We start from the raw sequence: 21,656 nt of genomic DNA, 5'->3' as shown, positions 1-21,656 counted from the left end.
CTCCAGCCTGGATGACAGAGTGAGACTCCATCTCCAAAAATATATAAAAAGAGTTATAAGCACACTGGTAATCAAACTTTCCACCCAGTGGGCCCCTGAAAGGGAAGAATACATCAGGAAATAATTACTGGTATACAGAGTTTCATGTTCCATCCATGGCTCTGAGAATCAGTCCCCAAGATGGCCCTGAGATAATCCCCATCTTCTAGTATTTGTGCCTTTGTGCCATCTCCTCCCATGCTATACCAGAGTTCCAATGGAACACGGCAGAAGTGGTGGTATGTCAAGCTGAGGTTAGGTCATAAAGGACTGCGGCTTCCGTCTTACCATCTGTCTCCTCTTTCTCCCTTTGCTTTCTCTCTCTCCCTGTCTCATACCTCACTTTGGTGGAGAGCCATCCGCCATGTCTCCAGGACACTCCAGCAGCCACTTATGAGGCCCATGTGGGAAGGACTGAGGCCTGCCAAGATCCATATGAGTGAGTCTAGAAGCGTTACTTCCAAGCTTCACTGGCTGCTGCCCCATCTGATGGGCTAAGCCACCATCTCACAAGGAAACCACAGCTAGAGCCACCCGGCCAAGCCACTCCCAAATTCCTGGACCTTAGAAAGTCTATGAGATGAAAAAGAAATAAAAGTGTGTTGTTTTGAGATGCAAACGTTGGGAGTATTTTCTTGCACAGTATTAAAGAATACATGCTGTTACCGGTAAAGCTGTATTACTAAAGACCTTAAAGAGTGGATCACTTCAGGCTAGAAGTCTGAGACCAGCCTGGCCAACAGAGTGAGACCCCATCTCTACAAAAAATTAAGTGTGGGACTACAGGCACATGCCACACTTAGCCTAGTGTGGTGGCATGTGCCTGCAGTCCCACCTATTCAGGATGTTGAGGAGGGAGGATTGCTTGGTCCTGGGAGTTCAAGGCTGCAGCAAACTGCTCTCACCACTCATTCCAGCCTGGGTGACAGAGTGAGACCCTGTTTCTAAAATAAATTTCTTTAAAAAATTTTAAAAAAATTAGTGGGTTTTGTCCATGAAGCCCTAAATGTTTAATTTGTTGCTTTGCATGAAGCAACTCAATTATGTGGCCCTGAGGGAGAAAAAAAGCACAGTACATAAATAGGCATCCATCCACTGAAATTTCAGAACATCTACTGGGTGCCAGGCACTGCTGTAGTGCTGGGATGTGCCACTGAAACTAAAGAGACAAGGTCCTTTCCTTTGTACTCGAGTGGACAGAGAGTGAAAACAGGTGGACACATAAGAAACACAATGAAATAATAATAAGTGCTATGAACGTGACAGAGCAGAGAACCAGGGTGACTGTCTCCATGGCTGGAACAGTCAAGAAAGGCCTCTCTCATGAGAGATGTTTGAGAAGAGCCCTGAATCATGAGAACTGCCAGCCAAAAAGAGATGTTGGGATAGAAAGGCCAAACAAACCCAGGCTACTTGGCCTTAAAGGATAATCTTTAGCACACAGAGTAACATTCATGCCTCAGTTTCCCCATCTCTGCATTCAGGACAATGATAATTTGCCTCAGAGGATAAAGGGGATGAAACAAGATACTGTATCTGAATGAAAGCTGGAGATTAGGAAGCTGCTACTCACCATTCCCCATTTAAAACAGTGTGACTACTTGGTACCACTTCGAAACTGCCCAGACTGGATCAACATGATACCGAAAGCAAAGGTGATGCAGGGAAATCTGGACAGCCTGCTGATTTAATACAGCATCAGTCTCATGGGAAACTAACTCAGTTATGGAACAGTCTGACCATTAATTTCAATGATTTGACTGTGTAATATAATGTTTCATTCCTAGAACACAATTTAAACTGGGACAGGTAGTCATTAGTTAACTCAGAGTCTGCAAATTCATCTCCCACATGTCAATTTTTTGTGGTCTGTGTTCAAAGACTTGACAAAAAAGATATGGGGAAAATATTTCAAAGTCCATGAAATCTAGCATCTCAATATCAAACAGTGCCTCGACTGCTACTGTAGATAAAAATGCTGATAGAAATTTTTATTAAAACAGTAAGCAAAGGGTAAGCATGCTTGTCAAACACAGATTCTGTTTCTCATATAGATGAGAGCGCCATGAACAGTCAGGACGCGGAGTGGGATGGAATACTGATTTCGCCTGCAGAGGAGGCAGAGTTGAGCAGTGTGTATAAAGGGGTCAAAATGAATACCTATCAGTAATACCTTCTAAAGATAACAAGAAATGAAATAAAGAAGTATTTTGGCGAACAAAAGTCTCAACAAATACTCAAGGAATCAGTAAGTAGCCCATACTTTGAAACTGGGTATTCATTGGGCATTAGTGACACAGTCTCTGTTGATTGAGATCAAACGTTTCAAACTAGGCTAAGAAGGGAAGAAAAAAAAAATCAAACGGAGGTCCCTATAGTTAGCCACAAAATTCCTAAAAGTGACATAGCGGAGAATGAAAACACTATGACCACACAACTTAAAGGTATTGCTTCTGACAGGATCACACTTGGAATCGAGGTGCAGTTAGGCATAGCTGTTCTCCACGATCTTGTTGAGACTGGCCTGTGGCTCTTTTTCTCATGGTGGTGGTTCTTAGTTGCTTCTCTCCAAAAAATTCTGTTTCTCCTTCAGAGCAAAGGAGGTGATTGTGTTTCCTTGCCTACTTGGACTTAGGGACAGCTGAATATCTTGTGTTTGCTAATGAAATGTGAACAACAGTGGCACACATCACTTTGAGCTAACACCTTGAAGGACCAGTGTGCAATTAACTTTGTTTGTTCTCTCTCCTGGTAATTGCAAGAAAGGTGTAACCTGTGACTCTGCGTGTAGAAGAAATAGAGTATCACTCTCAGCCAGCCCAGGATAGACAGAAAGAAGTACGTGAGGAAAAAAAACAAAAACAAAGCACCATGGTTCTGTTAAGCCAGGGACACCGGGAGCTACGTGTTATTACAGCATAGACAGTCTTAACCTGACTGATACCCTCGCAAGGGGCTAATGCTTCCAGCCCTCTTTTTCATCAGGTGAGCTTATAGCAAAAATTAAAGAAAAAGTCATTTGACATTTGGGGGCCTCTGGCTATCTATACTATGTCTTTTCTATAATGAGTAGTGTTTTGTTATCACTGTAGTTTACCTTCTCTTTTGCAAATGCTTAAACTTTTTTTTTTACTTTCTGAGACAGAGTCTGCACCCAGGCTGCAGTGCACGGGCATGATTTCTGCTCACTGCAATCTCTGCCTCCCAGGTCCAAGAGATTCTCCTCCCTCAACCCCCCAAGTAGCTAAGATTATACATGTATACCAGCACGCCCAACTAATTTTTATACTTTTAGCATAGATGTGGTTTCACCATGTTGGCCAGGCTCGTCTCAAACTTGACCTCAAGTGATCCTCCCAATTCAGCCACTCAAAGTGCTGGGGTTATAGACGTGAGGCACCGCACCCAGCTGCAAATGCTGTAATTAAAAAAAATTTAAATAAAGATTGAAGAGATTCAAGGTGTACAATATGATGATTTATGTATGCATTGTGTAATGATTATCACAATCAAATTAATTAACACATCCATCACCACCCACGCTGTGGAACAAGAGCCTGAGAACCTGTTCATCTTTTTACTGAAATTTTCTGTCTTTTGACCAGCATCTCTCTAATTCTCCCACTCCTAACCCCTGCCAACTGCCTTCTACTCTCTGCTTCCAGGAGTTCAGCTTTTTAGATTCCATATGTAAATGACATCATGCAATATTTGTCTTTCCATGCCTGCCTTATTTCACTTAGCACAATGTCCTTCAGGTTTATGGATGTTTTTATAAACACGATATTTCTTTCTTTTTATAGCTGAATAATATTCCATTGTATGCATGGCAGCCCAGCCAATACTGCCAAATATTTTCATTAAAAACCACAGAGCATTTTCCATCTGTACATGATGCTCTGGAATTTCTGCATCTCCCATTAATTCATTCACAGTAAGGGTAAGCAAGGCAATCACAGTTTTTATCCTCATCAAGCTTACAGGCTTCTGTGGAAAACAGAAAATTAAGGAGGCTGGAACAACCCACAATGGATGCTACAAGAACATCCAGAAGTGATTCTGAGGTTAAGGTTGGTGAAGGTGAAGGGTGGCTACAAATGGCCTGCTAGGCAGAAGCAGAAACAACACGAATGCTGCAGTTCAGACATTTGTCCCCTCCAAATATCATGTTGAAGACTGATCCCCATTGTGACAGACAGACCTAATGGGAGGTCCTTGGGTCATGGGGGTGCCTCTCTCATGAATAGATTCATGCTTTCCGTGCAATTGGGGTGAGTAGTCTCACTCTATTAGTTCCCATGAGAGCTGGTTGTTAAAAACAACCTGGTGACTCCCTTTTGCCTATTTCTTCTTCTCTTGCCATGTGATCTCTGCACACACCAGCTCCCCTTCACCTTCCACCATGAGTGGAAGCAGCCTAAAGCCCTCACCAGCAGCAGATGCTGGCGCCATGCTTCTTGTACAGTCTGCAGAACTGTGAGATACATAAACCTTTTTTCTTTATAATGTACCCAACCTTAGGTATTCCTTTAGGGGACACCAAATAGATTAAGTGAACAGGCAAAGCAAAGACGAGGAGAAAGAGTATTCCAGGCAGGGGTTCAATGACCTGGAGGTGAGAGAGAGCAAGGTACTCAGGGTCACTGAATGTAGCCATGTGTGGCTGTATTGTGGATGGAGTGGAGAACAAGGAGCCTGTAGAGAAGGCAGGGGCTGCCTCCTGAAAGGCTTTGAAATCATGTGATGCATGTGGGATTGTATCCAAAGCCTACACAGAGCTTTTGTAGGTGGGGTAAGATGGTTAGGTTTCTTTCTTAAAGAGCATTTTAGGTGTACTAAAGGAGCATCTTGGAGGGAATTTTAAACAAAGGAGACAGAGAAGCCAGTTACCAGGATATTGCAGCAAAAAAAATGGTGGTGGCCTTTGTAAGAGGCTGGACGTGAAGACAGAAAGAAGATCATGGAAGAAGACTGAAGGATTGGAATACGTATTCCAAAGACTGTTTTGAAGAAGTGCTATTTAAACTGCTCCTGCCTGCAGTGGGCTTACCTTTTTGGTGATAATAATTGTAGATTCTCCACTCTGTGTTAAAATCCAGGTAATCATTTCATGAGAGTTCTTTTACCTAAACATAGGATTCTAGCCTTGCTGAAACACAGGGCTAGGTTCTGTATTAGAGCAATGATTCCATTTAGGGCTGTGTTTATTCCAAGAAGACTGACTTATTTGCATACTGCATCTGATCTAAAGTCCCTTGGCACAGAGCATTATCTATGGAAACCACTGTCATGTGACTTCTGTATAGTATGCAGAGTTTTTAGACTGGTGCACAGAAATGTACATGACACTTTTATTAGTCCATTTTTACACTGCTATAAAGAACTTCCCTGAGCGCGGGTGATTTATAAAGAAAAGAGATTTAATTGACTCACAGTTCACATGGCTAAGGAGGCCTCAGGAAACTTACAATCATGGTGGGATGGAAAGCAGGCACCATCTTCACAAGGCAGCAGGAGAGAAGTGAGCATGTGTAGGAGTGACGGTCAAAACACTTATCAAACCATCAACTGTCATGAGAACTCACTATCGCAAGAACAGCATGGCGGAAACAACCCCCATGATCCAATCACCACCCACCAGTTCCCTCCCTCAACACGTGGGGATTACAATTCAAGATGAGATTTGTGTGGGGACACAGAGCAAAACCATATCAACACTTAAATAAATCTAAGTCCTACCTACCATTTGTTTTTTGATGATATATGTGTGTGTGTACACACACACACGACTTTTTTTTTTTTTTTTTTTTTTTTTTTTTTTTTTTTTTTTTTTTTTTTGAGAAAGGATCTTACTCTATTGCCCAGGCTGGATTACAGTAGCTCACTGTCAGCCTACTGCAACCTCCACCTCCCAGACCCTACCGATCCTCCCACCTCAGCCTCCTGAGTAGCTGGGAGGACAAGGGTGTGCCACCACGCTTGCCTAATTTTTGTAGAGATGTGGTTTTGCCAAGTTGCCCATAATGGTCGTGAACTCCTGAGCTCAAAGGATTTGCCCACCTTGGCCTCGCAAAGTGCTAAAGGTACAGGCATGAGCCACCATACCCAGCCATCTTTTTATCTGTTTATCCAACTCGGCCATAGTATTTTCCTTGGGAGACAAGGTAGAATAGATGTTAAGAACTCTGAGCTCTAGGGTTGCAGTGCATTTTTTGACTCACAGCTCCATCACTTACATACATCTAATCTACGAGGGACCCTAGTTTTTCATCTGATAAATAAGGGTTTTATTAAGATTGACTTAAATGGATTGCTATGAAATAATGATGTGACATGCTTAGAATAGTGCCTGGTCCATAGTAAGCTCTCAGTAAATGTTCAAAAAGAAGGTCAACAGGCTGCACTTCTAAATCTCAAGCATGCTGCACAGAATGCTAAAATTCTCTTGGAAGTCATGCAGTGCCACGGACTAGAATTAATTCAGAGGGACAGAGTCACAAAGGAAGACAACACAACCACCACCGGAGTATTCATTTTGCGCCAGGCACTGCACTTGGTCTGGGGAAATAGCACTTTGAAGCAATAGGTACACTCCATAGCCCTCTGCCTCTGCAGCATCTGAGTCTAATTGTGCAAATGACATTGAACACATGATAAAACATACTGGTAAGCTTCATGGAAGACACAGAAGGAAATACCCAGGCAAGGGTCATGGGACTCACCCTATGGCTCTCTGCCCAAGGAAACAGTAACAACTGTGCAAAAAACAAAAAAGAATCAAGGCCTGCAGTCATTTATGCAGACTCAAAATATAGCAGCTCTCTCAATTAGAAAGTAAAAAAGCAACTTGTGCAGAATATGAACCTCCAAGGAGTTTTAAAGGGCATTTCATAAATCACCGTTTCACATGGTTCCAAGTAAGAGACTCAGATTCATGGCTGCTTTCTCATTTGTCAACTAAAAGTATTTATTAGAACATGCAAGATGTTTAGAAACTTGCACGACCACTTATAACCTATTAGTGAAAGATACAATTACACGGCTGGTCTCTTCATTTATTTCCAAACCAAATACTTGGAGACCTGGACTGCATCACCCTTGCTAATCCTAGTACATATACCTCCTGTATCCCGGCATAGCTGAATTTCTTCAGTGATTATAGACAACAATTGATGATACTATTAAATATTCAATATGTGCTCTGAAGACTGATACATAGTTACTGGGTACTAGTTCACTCACAAGAATGTTATAAAGTGAATACTACTTTTGCCTTGTCTGTACAATTAGTGTATACTAATTGTATAGATAAGGCAATCTCGAATTGTACAGATAAGGTAATCAAGTCTTAAAGTAGCTTAATCACTGATAGAAGTTCAGAGAGCTGGCGTCCAAGTCATCTGATTCCAGAGCCACAAACTCTTGACTACGATGTTACTTAACCATGAGCTATCTTGAACTACGGAGTCTAATTCTCTACCAATACAGCCATCATCAGTAGACGCGCAGCTGAACATCAGTTATGATGGAAATTGGTAATATCCCACTGAAAACTTGATGCCTGAAAGCAAATTTGTTTCTGTGTAATGTATCTAGATGGCTGATGTGAATATGGTTAGCTTCTGATTGACTTACCTAGGCCAGAGTGATAGGTACTCACTAGCCAAAGTGCTGCCAATAACATCACAAAATCATGCACCAAAATCCAACTTGTGGATTCCTCCAAGGCCATGAGATAGGCCACTAAAAAACTAACCTCTACACATGTCTAGCAATATGTCTATTAATCATTATAAGGCCATATTAAGTTACCAATAACTAAATTACAGTATTTAAAAATTCACTCCAGTGTCATTAGCAATCTTCCAGAAACTCGCAAAAAAGAAAAAAAGAGAGAAAATAATATTTTTTTTAAAAGAAGGATAGCAGGAACAGATTCTGCAACTGAATTGAATATTCCTCCTAAAATTGGTTTGTTCTACATGACAACCCCTCACCCTTCTAAAAACTGCACATCTTCCTTGGCGCTGCATTCATATTCAAAACAACATTAAACCCACATCCATAAGTCAGTCTGATAGACTAACAACAGGGAGGGTTTCTTTGGAACTGTTACAGCCTACTGGGTAAATACATATTTGGTATACATTCTAATTTTGAGAAACACGTTATTTACTTACTAGACTGTAACAGTTCTGAATGGTTACAGACTACCAGGTAAATATGTGTTATGGAATGCATGCATACTAATTCTGAAACCATGAATCATTTCTCCAGCAGACTGTAACATTCTGGTCTGCTCTGGACAGCCCCTGCCCCATGAATCATTTCCCTAGTGGACAACAGGGAACCTTTCCAGTCATTTGCTTGGGCGTGAACCATATTCATTTTAAGGAGGGAAGCCTTCCAGACTAGTATCCAATTTCTTTTTGTTAGAAATATCAAAGTTCACAGACTGCAAATTAAAACAGTACTAATGAAAAACAGCTGCATACAGCAACAATTAGGTAGATAATTCCACTTAAGGCTCTGGTTGGAGGTTGCGTTTGAAGTCATCTTTAAATGGATGGATACAAGTTGAAATTTGCACACTGACTATCTACAGCACATGCCTCTGAGGGATGAATGCCAACTAGCATCATCTTCATGTGGGCTGCATTCATTTTATCCCTTCACATTAAATATTTATTGGACAGTGACATGCCAAGCACTGGGCTTGATCCTGGAGATTCAATGAAGAGCAAGAAAGATAGGACCCCAGCCCTCTTAGAGACTACGGTCTATGGGAGAGACAGTCATCAACCATATAATCACACAAGTACACAGCTACAAACTGCAGTAAGTGCCCTTAAAATCAATTTTCAATGCAGAAGTTCAAACTACCCATTTGAAATATAAGTCAAGACCCTATTTTGCTCAAGTAAAAGCCAAAGGCCCTGATTGTCTACAAGCCCTACGTGACTTGCACCTCCTCCTCACCTTGCTTCCTCCCTCAACTCATTCTTTGCTATTTTCCACTCCACTCCCTCCAGCTCTTCTGTTCTTCCTTGAACAAAGGGCTACTCTCAAGTCTTAACATCTTTTGCTTTGACTGCTTTCACTACCTGGAATGTTCTTCTTCCAAAGTCCATGCAGCTAGTTCTATGCTGAAATGTTGCCTTCATAGTGAGGCCTACCCTGGCCCCCTCCTCCTCATTTAAAATTGCAGCAGGCTCTTCCACCCCTGCTCGCCTACCTGCCTCATCCTTCTCTTTTGGTTTTCTTTTTTCCATAGCACTACTTACATTCTAACACAATGTGCTCAGGTATCATGCACACTGTTCCCTGTTTTTTTCTCCCCAGCTAGAATACAGACTTCATGAGGGCTTGTCTTTATTTTTTTTTTTTGGATAAATGATAAACAAATTTATGACCAGGCATGAAGGAGAATAGCAGAGTGACTACCCCACCACACAATGTGATACAGATGATTCTGCATCCTTCTTCTCAGGGGAAAGGGAGATGGGAAAGTGTGGATGACTTTCACATGTATAGTAAGTGATTTTTATGGAACTCAATGGTCTTGAAGAACATACAATGACCTGTGACAAATGTCTGTTCAGGTGTGTTGGAAGATATCAGTCTTCCTTCCTGCAATATGAGTTCAATAAATGAGAATCCAGGAAAGGAACCGGAAGTTTCTTCTTCTTTGGTGTGTCTAGACTTGAGGCAGGTAAGGGAGCTTCAGAGAACAACTTCAGCTTGCCTTCTTTACACCAACAAATCCCAAATGCAGGAAGAGCACCTGGCACATAGTAGGTGTTCAATATATGGATACAGAAAGATATGTAGACACACAGAGATTAACAAAGGAATATATACACACACAGATATATGCATATGTGCATATTTGTGTATGTGGGTATCTATACACATATATGTGTGTATCTGTGTACATATATATATGTCCTATTTTCCAATGTCCTTCCAATATGACAGGTGACTCAAGTCATACAGTTCAAAAAGCTTCCCATTTCCTGAACAGGAAATCCATGTTTTCTCAAAACATGGATAGTTCAGGCTGGACACAGTGGTGCATGCCTGTAATCCCAGCACTTTGGGAGGCCGAGGCAGGCAGATCACGAGATCAAGAGATTGAGACGATCCTGGCCAACATGGTGAAGTGCTATCTCTACCAAAAATACATAAAGTGGGTGGGTATGGTGGTACACACCTGTAATCCCAGCTACTTGGGAGGCTGAGGCAGGAGAATGACTTCAACCTGGGAGACAGAGTTTGCAGTGAGCTGAGATTGCACCACTGCATTCCAGACTGGCAACACAGTGAGATTCCATCTTTAAAAAAAAAAAATACATAGTTCAGAATAAACTCTTCTCCTCTCTCTGTAGGAGAAGATGGCAATGAGATGATCTCAGCAGGGGATGCCAGCAGCTGTGTGTGAATATAACTACATATGCACACATGTGTGTGTATATACACACATTTACATATACACACATACACATACATGTTCTTCATACATGTGAGAGCAACAGACTGAGAGAGTGAATAAGCCCCTATTTAGGTGTTTTATTTAATTAGCCACTTCTGGTTATAAGGCACAATTTATCTAGACATTAACATGACACGTGACTGTGTGTGTGTATATGCAAACACAGTCATATATCTGTAAACATACATATGGTTACACACACATATATATGCATATATAAACTGGAGGAAAAGGACAAGGAACTATGAGATCAAGTACAAACATATTCTCATCTATCCTAGGGAGCTGGAGCTGCATTAGAAGTGGGAATTCCAGCAAAGACTTTCCTGGGGGAAGTGGCATTTTTGAGTTGAGATTGAAAGGAGAAGTAAAAGCGAACTCTGAAAAAGTTGTGGTGAGGCAGGAGGGGCACATTCCAGACAGAGCGAGGAGAAAGCTCACCACATCCCACTCAGGAGGAGCTGGGTATGACGGGGGAAATAAAAGACAGTCAACAAGGCTACAAGGCCAAGAGCCAGTGGGCTTGAGGATTGAAGACACAGGGGTGAGTCACATTAATCATCTTAATTGAAACATGTTCTTCACCTGTGTGAGAGAGCAACAGACTGAGGGAAGGAATAAGCCCCTGTTTGCGTGTTTTGTTTTGTTTAATTAACCATCTTTGGTTATAACGCACAATTTATCTAGACATTGACATGACAGCTGCCACATCCCCAGGACATAAGCTGAAAGCCCCATGTGTCAATTTGCAGGGAAAACTTTTGAAAGTCATGACCAAGTTCTACATAAGGTGGCTGATTTTCCAATATCCTTCCAACATGGCAGGAGACTCAAGTCACACAGTTCAAAAGCTTATTGTTTCTGGTCAGGAAATCCATGTTTTCTCAAAAAAGTATAAATGCACAGTTCAGGATATTCTCTTCTCCTCTTTCTAAAAGAGAAGATGGCACTGAGCTGATCTCAGCAGGGGCGCCAGCAGCAGCAGCAGCAGCAGCCAGGGGGGTAACATGCTCTGCAAGGCCTCTTTCTTATTCTCCATTTGCAAAATGCTTTCTTTGATTGCCTCTGACAATGGGAGGTGGGGACAAGCCACATAAAGTCATTTCACCCATCACTAACCCAACACACCTGCACGTTACCCTGCAGCTCTATCACACTCCTCCCAGGCTTCCGGGCAACAGATATTTTTTTGAAAGACTTGTAAAGCACTGATTTGGAGTACATAATAACTTAATATTAATTTAAGCAACTAATATTTAGAGCCTTAAAAAAGAGCTTAATTTATGAAAAATCTATCTCCATTTTCCTAGAAAATGTCTCACAGTGACAGCAACGTATCCCATGAGCAAAAATAAGGTTGTTGCAAGAAAGAATTTAATTAAGATGAGTTGGGCATGCCATAAGCAGTATATAGCTGAAGAAGCATTGGTGAAGTACTTAACACACCGAAGTGGGGAAGACACAATATTAAAATGACCAATAAATTACCCGACAAATCTACTTAGCTCTACATTTGTCCTGCACTGCCAAACAAAACACTGCCTTGAAATGGAACCGTCCGAGATTTTTCACAGCAAATCAATTTATACCGAAGAAGGAAAATGCTTATGCAACTTCTGAGCTGCAGTTTGCAATGAGATACACTTGGTAGAAAGGAGCATTTTCCCCTTCTCCATTTCTTCAGAGACAGAAAGGGAATTAATCAGCGACACTTAACTACCCCTTCAACAGGAGTTCGGCAGCACCCCCAGAAATACTTCATTTCTTTCAACATTTCTGCACAACAGACAGCCGCCAACTTTTACTAATCCCGTTTATTACTGCAGACCGTGAAAAATGATGTTAAATCACAAGACGGATGACAATGTAATAAATTAGAGAAACTGTAGCTGTTATTTTGGAATCTTACCGTCCCAGTCTGGTTCACGTCTCCATTTCTTGATGTAATATGATTTGAGTATAATTATTAGCAATTATTTTCAAAGCATTCATAAGTTTTTCCCCCACTGTGAATGCAAGATTCAGCTTTATATCCCCTTTTTAATCTTAATTCACGGGTGTCATGCATCACCCACAAAAGAAGGGCATGGTGATTCCAAAACGTCTGTTTTGACAGATGGTTCTTTCCTACTTTTTAATATTATAAATATTTAATTCATGGCTCAGCAATGGATGATAAAACCTCAGCTCTGTGATCATCCAGTTAAGTGAAATCCCCTCTACTCCTCCTCAAAAGACAGTCACCAGTCTTGCCGTGATAGCAAACAAGGGTCAAAATATAACACCTGCACTCCTATGGCATCCTTCAGGTCGAAGTCATAAGAAAACCACCATTAATTTATTTTCTGCCACCTTTACTTTTAAATGCAAATTTCCAGGGAAGCTCACCACAATACATTTAATTGTCTATATCATATGATTATAACAAAACAATTCGGCCATGGCACTATGGCATCATCTCAGTCCATGTCACCTTATCTCACGCTATATATTAATCTAAAATGCAATCGGGAAAATGACAAGAATGTCTCATAATGGAACACCCAGTGAATGGCTGATTCGCCTTTCATTGTCTGTGGGCCTGAACGCGCCGTGGACTTCCTGAGAACAAATGAGACCTCAGAGGCGACATGTTTTCATTTTATCACATTTATTTAAGATGACCGAGGACAGTGCCCAATATTTATCCACCACATTCAACATTTGCCATCATCAGAATAAAAGGAGAGCCAGCACAGTTTGAACAACATCTGGTAATTCCAAAGAGATAGTGTCACTTGAAGAACAAATGAACCTTTAGTTAATAAAATCTCCCCCTGACTGACAAAGATGGCTTTTTGTACACATGCAGGATCCGTGATAAGTAGATATAGAGGCGTTGATAAAGAACACCCAATTCCTACAGCGGGAAGTCAATGCCGCCCACGTTGAAATAAAGACAGGGTTTATTACTGGTCTTTTATGAATCATGGTAAATTAAATGTCCTGAGTTCTGGAGGGATAAAAGATTTAAATTATAATTCTGAAGGCCAGGGGAGTTTCACTAGTCTCAAAACACTCTAGTGCCTCGAAGTAAGACTAATATTACCAAGGACAAAAAAAATGTAGTTTGTTCCAGTAAAGAACCCCTTTCATCCAGTAATGCCTGAATTAACAGAGTTACTCCTCCTATATTCCGAATGCCTGTGACCCCAATCCCTTATGGAGCCAATATTTAATGAATTGACTAATAACCAGACACTGTGCTAGCCACATGCAATTAATAGTGAGAAAATGTCTAGAATGGGCAAGTCTGTCTAAATGTCAATGCAACTACATGCAAGTGCCTACCTCAATAAACACAGACAAACATACAATGGATGGAATGGTGTCTTTTAATACATGAAGAACTAGACTTTTGACTACTGTACAGTCAAAAGCCACATTTCATCAAGCTTTCTCATGACCATACTCCCGGAATTGATGGATTTTATAATTACTGATTATGCCCAATGGATAGGATTTGGGTAAAAGGAAATTAACTAAAGAGAAGGCCTTTGTATACTTTGATCTCACCTGATATGGAATGCAGGGAACATTCTCTAGTCTAGGACTTCCAAATCTGGAAACTGTAATTCTCAGCAAACTGACACAAGAACAGAAAATCAAACACCACATGCTCTCACTCATAGGTGGGTGTTGAACAACAAGAACACATGGACGTAGGGAGCGGAGCATCACACACTTGGGTCTGTTGGGGGTGCCAAAGGAGGGACAGCGGGTCGGGGGGAGGTCGGGGAAGGATAACATGGGGAGAAATGCCACATGTAGGTGGTGGGGGGATGGAGGCAGCAAACCACAGTGCCATGTGTGTACCTATGCAACAATCCTGCATGAGCTGCACATGTACCCCAGAAACTAAAGTACAATAAAAAAAAGAGTCTTTGTGATAGAAAAGCAGACACAACTGGACATAAAATGTATGAGACACGAGAACAGGGGCACCCACTTATCCTCCTGCCCTGTGTTTCCATGTGCAAGAATTTTTCTAGCATAATATTCTGGGCCTCTCCTGAGCTTCTCATTCCTCCATGCACAAGAAGGAACAGTTTATCAAATCGGTGACCTTGGGAAAAGAACCTGGACATACTCAGGCTAGTCCCTTAGTCCTATGTCAAATTCTCCAGTTAGCAGAAAATGCACAACTCCTGAGCGAGTGTGTGTGTGTGTGTGAGGACTGGAGGCCAGGGGATTACCTGAAGGTTTCCACAGTGTCAGTGACTGACGGGCAAGTCGGCACAAATCAGGAGAGCATAAGCAAGCCCACTTGGCCGTATCTTTAAATTTGGGTTTATTTGATTAATACACAGATGCCTTTTTGTTTTGATTTGTTTTTAAGTTTTATTGAGATAGAGTTCAAAAGCCATAAAATTCACCAATTCAAGGTATACAACTAAGTACCTTTTTAGTATATTCACACAGTGGTGCCATTATCACCACAATTTAATTTTAGAACATTTTTTATTATCCCAGGAGAAAACCCTGGTACACATCTGCAGTTCACTCTCCATCCCTAGGCGGTGACTAATCTACTTCGCATCTATATAGATTTGCCTATTCCGAACACCTCAGGGGGATGGGATCAGAACATTAAAAACATTAGGCTAAATGAAAGAAGACTGTTTACTTCCTTTTGCCTTCCTGCCCAGCTTCTTTCTCAGTTGGTTCTTACTCAGTAGGGAAATAATGGGTTACTATTTCTTAATCCCCTAGAGCTACCACGTATCTAAAATGGTTTCTTGTGCCCAATTTTGCCAATTTCTAATTACTTAACACTTTGGTATTTTCATTTCGTATGGATATTAAACTGTTATGTTAAGGTCGGCACTTATTTAACCATTCATTCATTCATGCATACTTTTGAAACACATTTATTCATCCCTAATATGCCTGCCAGACCCTGGGGTTTTCAAAATGAATAAACCCTGGTACCTGCTCTCTGGGAACTCACACTTAATTGTGGGGAATGATTTAGGTACAAAGTTGGGCAAAACATAAAAAACTGACTCACTGGAGTATAAGTCCAATGACTCTTCTTCATGCTCAAATTCATTACAGGATGTGGGACCATCCATGGTTGCTGTCTCCGTGAAATTCCTCCTACCCTTTAGGAAACTGTCCCTGCCCGGTTCACCTGCCACTTCTCCTATCACTTTTTGCTGTCCTTCTCTCCTCCATTCTTCCAACCATTCATAAAAGTGGCCCTTCCTTAAAACAAATCCACTTTTCTTACTTTTCTATCATCCTGTCCTTGGAGACATCATTCATTCCCACTGTGTCTACTCTCACCCCCATGGCAACTTAAGAGTAGCACAAAGATGAGTAAAATGTGATTAGACAGACTTAGTGACACATGGGATGTTGGAATGGTAGGTGCATGTACTTGTGTGGACTGCTGTCGCTGGCATCAATTTCCACTAAGTATTTCCATGTTTCCCTCGCCAATTATTGATTAGCTAACTTATCTCCAAAAAAGCATTCTCCTTCCTATCAATCCTTGATAAACATTCACTCAATAGTCCCATAAACTCCACACATTATCCCCAGCATTTGCTGCCTACGTCTGCACTTCATGATCTTTATTTCAACCCAAAAGCTGCTGTCTGCTCTAAATCGGTGGTGACTTCATGGAAACTGCTGATTTATAGTGATGACCCTTCTTGCCTATTCACATTTCAAATCCATAGAGTGAGAAGAGACCCAGAAATATTTATTCAGACAGATAAAATCCTCCCTATTTAACAGAAGTGACTTCCATGGGCAGTGGGCACATCCTGTTACCTAGGGACATTTCCACGGGATTACGCAATGAGACTCTGGCTGTAACTGGAAGTTGCTGCCACTCAAGTGTCAAAACAAATAACAATAAAAACCAACCCTCCGAGAACTCGCAGGGGGTAGCTTATGCTTCTTCTTTAGATAAATACATTTTTAAAAAATTAGAAATGATTGTAACATAGATACCAGGAATATATGTAATCTAATAAGATACAATATATTTTATATTATGTATAACACATAATATACTACCAGACATACTCTATACTATATATTTATAATATATATCTTACACATAATACATTGATACATGCTACGTAGAGTTGTATGTGTATACATCTACATGTACATGATCTATATAATTTTTGGCATAAAATGTATACACATATGTATGTGTATATATCACATAATTACATATTTCTGCAACAAAAGGAATATAAAAATTGTGTTTATTTTTTCTCTTTCCAAGGACTTCAAAATTCAGAAGGGAAAAGAAAGATGAATCAAACCTCCTCAAGAATTCTTATTTACCATTGTCATCAATGCATACAACACTGGGATAATGGCTAATATTTATTCAGCAATTAGCATACCCCAGGTAAACATCTGAATACTTTGCAGCTAGTATCCCCTTCAGTCTTCACTACAAATCCATGAACTGGGCATTATTATTCCATTTTGTAGATGACATTACTGAGTTTCAACAACTAGAGAGACTAGCTCAAGGTCTCACAGCAATTCCACCCTGAGTCTGTCAGACCCCAAAACTGGGCTCTGATTCACTAGTCTGATTGGTTCCCTGATATTATTCTCTCTCTTTTTTAAAGACAAAGGGCTGCCCTCCTTCAAATACTTTAATTATTACTTCATTCACTTGTCTAATTCAACTTAAAGTAGAACTTTCAAAGGTATGGCTATTTACTAGGTATGTTCCAACTTTTAAATATGTGGGCACAACTTAGCCACATATAGGAACATTATCATCCCAGCAAGAAGCAGCGAGTCATAGAGTGATTTCTACATAATCTGTTACCAAGCAAAGGTGGAAGCCATGAAAATTCATCCTTTCCTCTCTTGCTGAACTGATGGATGTTCTGAATTGACTGGTAATAGGATATGACTGGAAGATGAGAGGCAAATCCTTCTGAAATCCAAATGACTCTCAGAAATTTAAAGAGTAGACTGGATCCTGAAGGACACTGAGCTGAAGGCTTTTCCCACCCTGAAATAACCAATGCATTGAGAGGGAAGAACCATCTTGGCAGAATATGAAATGTAACTCGTGTGATAATCACAGTAGCTTTGACATCCTGGTTGGAAAAGGACCATCTCAGCTGTCCACAACTGCTGTCTTATTATCAATCACCAAAATTAGATACATTATTCATTTTGACTCTAATCTATGAATGGTCTTATCTGTAGCTATATTAGCTATGTATTCCCAGGCAAACGTTTACAGAATTCCACATTTTAAGTGTACTTAACACCAAGCACCTCCTCTTCAGATCAATTATGTCATAATTTACATTTTAAATATTATCATTTGATGAATGTGTGTGCTACCAGCCTGCAGGCTTCATCAGCCAACAGCTACAAGGAACAGCTATCATTTGCTAAATGGTTACTTGTGCTAGGCAACGTAAAATCATTTAGTCTTCACAACAGCTCTGTGAAGTAGCTGTTTATTCCCATTTTACAGGGAGGAAGGTTTAGGCACAGAGCTGTTAAGTAACTAGCCGGAGATGCCACTGGTAGTAAGAGGCAGCCCCCAACTGGACCATCCCAGCAGCAAAGCTCCAACCATGAGGGCAGCGGTCACATATATATGAACTGATTACACATGCCCAACACTTAACAGATGCTACATAACATTTGTAGCATTAATGAGAAACTGCTTATCCTGAGTTGGGCTAGCTCTGTATAGATGTACAGAGAAGCCCCTTGCTTTGTGTTAATCTCAGAGAGTTGAGCTCTGTAACCCAAAACTTGGAGGCATTATCACGTAAAATGGGTCCAGGTGTGGGCAGAATTCCTAGAGCCCCCAAGAGAAACAAAATCCATCTCTGCCTCTGCAAACCACCCTTGCTGACTCTACATCTGTGTATTTCATGTAGTTACAGCTGTATTCAATTCATTCCTACCTTACTCCATAGGTGATGAGACAGTTCTCCTGAGCTCCTCCAAACCATTAATGTCCACACTCATACTCCCATAGGGAACACAGCCAGCCCCAAAGGATAACCTGAGTCACCCAGGTATTCACTCCTTCCTTTAGTCTTGTCTGGGAAGAACTCACCAGAATTAAATATTTAGTGCCAGGCATTGTTCTAATGAATGTAAAGTGCTGAAGAAAGAATCACAGAACAGTACTCTGTTTCTCAAGAAAGGCATGAATTCTTAGAAACTAAAATTCAAGTAGGTACATTCTAAGTGTTGTAAGAAGAAAAACAATTTCAATTGGGATGCAGAATAATACACTGATTTTGGCTCCTGCTGGAAAAAGCTCAGGAAGAAGCAAAGAATTAGAACTGTACAGCGAAGGACAGGCACAGTGGCTCATGCCTGTCAATTCCAGAACTTTGGGAGGCTGAAGCAGGTGGATCACTTGACGTCAGGAGTTCAAGGCCAGCCTGGGCAACATGATGAAATCCCATCTCTACTGAAAACACAAAAATTAGCTGGGCGTGGTGGCAGGTGCCTATAATCCCAGCACTTTGGGAGCCTAGATGGGCAGGTTGCTTGAGGCCACGAGTTGGAGACCAGCATAGCCAACACAGTGAAACCTTGCCTCTACTGAAAACACAAAGATTAGCCAGGCCTAGTGCCATACACCTGTAGTCCCAGCTATTTGGGAAGCTGAGGCAAGATAATTTTTGAACCCAGGAGGCAGAGGTTGCAGGAACCGAGATGATGCTACTGCACTGCAGCCTGGGTGACAGAGCGAGACTCTGTCCCCGTCACCCAAAAAGAGAAGTGTACCATGGAGAACAGTGAGGGGTGGGGAGATGGAGAGGGACTCCGAGAAGAATGAAAAGAAAAATGTTTCAGCTGGAGGCACAAGTGAACAGTGTTTTAGATTTAGTCACGAAGTATGGAATGGTGTCCACTTCTCGGTGGATTTGAAACTGTCACCCCTCTTAGACAATGCTGAAAACATGTCACAAAATCCACTGCAAAAGCAAAACCAGCCAAGGAAGGCATTTGTGAACTGGGAGCAGAGCAAACTGAGCTGCACAGTGGTTAAACTATGCAAGGGTCTATGAGAAGGTCTGTCTACTAGTGTGTGCTTGTGTTTTCTTTTGTTTTCGGATTCATCTAAAATCTTTTGCAGGTATTGATCGGCTTATGACCTATGCAATTTACGACCATTCGACTTTACGACCACAAATGCTAGCCACGACTGCTCCGCGTCTGGCAGCGCAAATGTTGCCCAGCTGGGAGTACAACAGTGCGGACCAGCTTCCGGCAGCACTACCATCTCCGCGTGCATATAGCCTACTCAACTTATGACCAAATCGTGTTATGACTGGTCTGTCAGAACCAATCGTGGTCGTACGTCGAGCACTAGCTGTACTTTGGAGAACCACCCTTGCTGACTCTGCATCTGTGTATTTCATGTAGTGAGAGCTGTATCCCCTTCATTCCTACCTTACCCCATAGGTGATGAGGTTCAAGACCAGCCACTCAGAAAACTCCAGCCTTATCATCTAGGGATTTGCTGAGAAGTATGCACAGGACTGAAATTAGCCAATCAGAGCCTTCCCTAGAATTTTTGGCAGTATCCCCAAGAGGATACCAACTTCTTATTCTTCTTTTTTCTTCTGGACACAGAGTCTTGCTCTGTTGCCCAGGCTTGAGTGCAGTGGCATGATCTCAGCTCACTGCAAACTTCACCTCCTAGGTTCAAGTGAATCTCCTGCCTCAGCCTTCTCACTAAATGGGATTACAGGCATCATCACCATGCCTAGCTCATTGTTGTACTTTTAGTGGAGACAGGGTTTCACCATGTTGGCCAGGCTAGTCTTGAACTCCTGACCTCAAGTGATCTGCCCACCTAGGGCTCCCAAAGTGATGGATTACGGGCGTGAGACACTGCGCGCAGCCAAAGATACTAACTTCTCAGAGACTATGTGTGTAAGAAATTTTACTGGTGTCTGGTACCAAGAGAGGAGGCATATCTGGTAGAATCACAGTTCTTGTGACATCGTGAAATCTTCTGACTCAGTTGCACCTGAAGTCTACCCTTTGTGCTTCCTGGTTCTATAATCAAATTCTTTTTTTTTTTTCTTAAGCTTATTTGAAACTTTATGTTTTATTTTTATCTTTCTCATCTTTGTGGCTACCTGGAGAGCTTATTTGAAACTTATTTTTTTTTAACTTGGAACTAAAGGAATTTGGATGAAATCAGTGTGTAAAAATCCTTGTAAGTTCATACATTCTGATACTATGCTAGCTGCAGCTTCCTCTCTCATAACAAAACCTAGAAAGTTCAAAGGGACACTATATACCCCCAAAATTTGGTATTGAGACCCCTGCCTTTGGAATTCTCATTTCTGTTCTTTTAAGCACCACACTATTTTCTAAGCTGCCAAAATTATTCAAATGATCTCGGACACCATAGCTTGTGTGACAGTTGCTGATATCAAGCAAAACAAAACCAAAATTTACAAGACTGATGGAGATTATAAAGGATTGCAATATCCAAGACTCACAATATTCAAGGCGTGTCAGTAAAGTGACACATTTAACTGGATTAAATGTAAACCACTCTTTACTATGTAAAATATGTGTATTCTTCACAGAATTGAAGTTAATACTAAGTCCTGTAATTTTTACTCCAGTGCATAGTCTGAGCTTGTCAATAAGAAAACAGACAATAAGGGCTATGATTAAAGGGACTTTCAGTGTACATGCATTGCCATAGTTCTTCTCTTTATTTCCCAGCTAAGGGTCTTGCTTGCAGTCTGGGGTTTAATCAGCATCCTAACTAAGAGGAACCCTGTAAATTGAACACCATTCCTTTCCAGAGTTCAAAGAAGTCCCATTTGAAGGCCAAGGTTTAGATGCAAATATGAAAGATACGATTTTGAAGGTAAAAAAAATCAAACATGACCAGGAAGGACCCCTGGTCTAAATGAAATGTATCCCAGAGTAGATTTTCTCTGATCTCTGCTTTAGAAAGATCAGCTATCTTATTTGAAACTTCAAAAAGTGGTCACATTTATTATGTTTCTAGAAGTCTGTAAATCATGACTACTTCTTCCTCAGAAGAGAGAGAAAAAAAAGGTGTTATTCTGCCTGACTTCCA

The 21,656-nt window shown here is 41.1% G+C and overlaps 1 protein-coding gene and 1 long non-coding RNA gene across 2 annotated transcripts in view; one reads left to right on the top strand and one right to left on the bottom strand.

The window, feature by feature from the left end:
- The window catches only part of RBFOX1 (RNA binding fox-1 homolog 1), a 2,532,432-nt gene that overhangs the window by 1,156,960 nt on the left and 1,353,816 nt on the right, over nucleotides 1-21,656 (bottom strand).
- Nucleotides 16,078-21,656, top strand: part of LOC116536187 — a 26,297-nt gene continuing 20,718 nt past the window's right edge. The window contains exon 1 of the long non-coding RNA XR_004262519.1: nucleotides 16,078-16,088. This is a non-coding gene — a long non-coding RNA (uncharacterized LOC116536187). The remainder of the gene's footprint in view (nucleotides 16,089-21,656) is intronic.

This window comes from Sapajus apella, unplaced genomic scaffold (genome assembly GCF_009761245.1).
Source record: "Sapajus apella isolate SASKATOON/1434 unplaced genomic scaffold, GSC_monkey_1.0 scaffold99, whole genome shotgun sequence".
Lineage (NCBI taxonomy): Eukaryota > Metazoa > Chordata > Mammalia > Primates > Cebidae > Sapajus > Sapajus apella.
Note: the sequence above shows the minus strand (reverse complement) of the source record. Positions and strands in the feature narration are given on the sequence as shown.